We start from the raw sequence: 3,077 nt of genomic DNA, 5'->3' as shown, positions 1-3,077 counted from the left end.
AAATACAACTATTTCTGTAAAATAATATGTTCATAAAAACAAATCAGTATATTCACTTTACACAAAAAAATAAGTCATGCCACTCTCACAAGAAATCTGTTTTGTAAAAATGTAGATTGTCTTTCAGAGTGTAATAAAGAGTGATATAAGAAATGGTTGAGGCCAGCGCCGTGGCTCACTAGGCTAATCCTCTGCTTGTGGCGCTGGTACTCTGGGTTCTAGTCCTGGTTGGGGCACTGGTTCTGTCCCAGTTGCTCCTCTTCCAATCCAGCTCTCTGCTGTGGCCTGGGAGTGCAGTGGAGGATGGCCCAAGTGCTTGGGCCCTGCATCCACATGGGAGACCAGGAGAAAGCGCCTGGCTTCAGATCGGCATAGCGCGCTGGCCGTAGCGGCCATTTGGGGGGTGAACCAACAGAAGGAAGACCTTTCTCTCTTCTCTGTCTCTCACTGTCTAACTCTGCCTGTCAAAAAAAAAAAAAAGTGGTTGAAAAAAAAAAGTGGTTGAATACTTGATGTGGTGGAAGGGAAGGGACAAGGCTGAGGTTAACAAGTTTTTAAACTCGCAGGGGGAGCTTGTTGTCATATTTCGTTGACTTAGGTTCATTTAAGTGATAGGAAGAACACAATACATAACAAACCCAGCCATACCTTTTTGCCATATTCCCTGTGCTAACTGAACAGTAGCCATCACATAGAAGATGGTGGTAGCCCTTCCTTTACCAATCAGACTTCTTGAAAACTAATCCTAGATGTTCATAAGGTTGACTTACACCACCACCACTGATAGAGTAACTCTAAAATAATAACATTCCACCAGTACCTGAGTCTGTACACCCATATTTTAGTCATTATTTAGCACAGCAGGTTGAGATGTATTTGCAACTTTGGGACTGAACTGGTTAAAGGTAATTTGGGTGGTTAATACCAGGTTGTGAAGAACTTTGAGTTCGGTTGCATGACCTATCTCCCTTGACTATATGTCCTTCTGTCCCCTTGATTGTTTTTCAAAGAATCCTTTTATTTTCTTCCTTGAACACAGTTTGGGATCTCTTCATCACTACCATCCTTAATCCAACCTGAGTTTCCCCTCTGCTCTTAAAACATCCAGATACTTTTTTCTCTGTTAAGTTGACCACTTTGAGTATGGTGATTTTGTGTGTGTGTGTGTAATACAACATAACCCCTGTATCTGTTGCAAAGTATATTACCTATATCTTTTATTTCTATTTAAGGAACTTGGAAAAGGGAGTATCTTTTCAAAAGGCAGCTTTCTATTATGACCTCCTTTTCCCCTGAGATGCCCCTTCAACCGTTTGGCATGACGTCTCAGTTCTCACATGAAAAGCTACACGGTGATAGGTCTAAAATGGGAAAATGACTAGCCCTATCTTTGCCTGGAATCTCTCATTAGTTCCCTGTCCCTAACACACACACAGTTTCCAAGTTAACGTGGAAGTTGGAGCTTCTGCCCACCTTTTCATCTAGATGTTTCCTGCCTCCACCTGGGTGTGCTGTTTGTACCATGCAGCCTCACACCTCTGCCTTTTCGTAAACTGCTGGGAGTGCTGATCCTCTCCTCCTTCACTTAGTTGACTTTTCACTTGTCCTTAAAAACCTAATGTAGGCATTTTCCAAGCCCATTGCCTGTCTCTCAGGGCTTTGACATCCTGAACCATGATTATCCGGGTATCAGTGATCTTACTTTGTTTCTAGATCCCAGTACAGGCAGTTGAGCTGTGGGGTAGAAGACGGTGTGCAGAACTGTTAGTGGGTACTTGTTTAATTAACAAAGTTACAACCGTTTTAAAGACCAGGCATGTGAAATTCTCAACTACAGAAAGGCTGCTGCCTGAGAACAGTGTGGCCGTTACAAGTCATTACAGCGTGTGTCTTTCGTCCCCCCCCCCCCCCCTTTTTTTTTTCCTTCAGAGACCTAGCTTTAGTTGTATTAAGTGGAGGCATCTGAATAGTATAAGCAGTTTTTAAATTTTCTGTATCATTTTACAGACTTAATTGGCAAACACCAGGCAAATAATAATGAAGTGTGTTCAGAATATGGGAGTGTAGTGAGACTGTGGAATGAAGACCCTTCTGCCTCAGAATCTGTGTCCGGAAGACTTATTTTCCCCAGGAAACATTTTCTTCGTCTCTGAAACTTCCGGGTTCCAAACTAACATGTCAAAAATAGGAAATAACCTACTTGTCTCCTGATCGAATATTTCAGATTCTAAAGACAGTCCGTGTTCCTGAGAGTTTCTTTGTCATTATAAACAAACAAGCTAATCCTGCTCAGCCGTCCCTGCGGCCAGACTGTCCGCCCCGTTACTAGGACACTAACTGCGGGTAACTGGCCTGCCTCAGCAGCCTGATGGGTACTACACAGGTGGAAACTCCTGCCGCCCCTTGCCCAGTGACCACTTACTGAAAACGGCTGTAAAGGGCTTCAACACCTCCTCTTCCATACCGTCAGAGTTCTCCACATAGCTGATTTGCCCTTAACTACACTTTAATCACCTGAAGGTGACTGTCAACCTGAGGTAGCCACCTGGTTACATCAGTGCCTCGTGAGTTACCACACCCAGGGTTACAGTACTTGCTTTCTGGTAGATCCCATTATGGTGTTTTTGTGCTTTCACATGGAAACTCTAGGGACACATTTGTGAAACTAGGAAGGACATGAAAGATAAAGAACAATTAGGGTCAGTGTTTGGCACGGTAAGTTAAGTGTCCCCTTGTGATATCGGCATCCAATGTCAAAGCACCAGCTGCGGTCCTGCTGTTCCACTTCCAGTGCCTAAGAAAGCAGCAGAAGATGGCCCAAGTACTTGGGCCCTGCCATCCACGTCAGGACCAGAATGGGGTCCTTCAGCCTGGCCCAAACCTGGCTACTACAGCCATTTGTGTAGTGAACCAGTTTAGAATGTCTGTCTCTCTTAAATAGTGTTTTGTTTTGTTTTGTTTTTTAAAGAGGGGTTGGGGTTAAAAACAATTGAGGAATCTGTGTAAGTAACATCAAAAAATGACTTGAATGATTTTAGTCATGACAAAAGGCACTCAAATGTCTGAGGTCTTCAACA

Source organism: Lepus europaeus, chromosome 6, assembly GCF_033115175.1.
Source record: "Lepus europaeus isolate LE1 chromosome 6, mLepTim1.pri, whole genome shotgun sequence".
In the NCBI taxonomy this organism is placed as follows: Eukaryota; Metazoa; Chordata; class Mammalia; order Lagomorpha; family Leporidae; genus Lepus; species Lepus europaeus.
The sequence above is the reverse complement of the archived record's forward strand: the minus strand, read 5'-3'. Positions refer to the sequence as shown.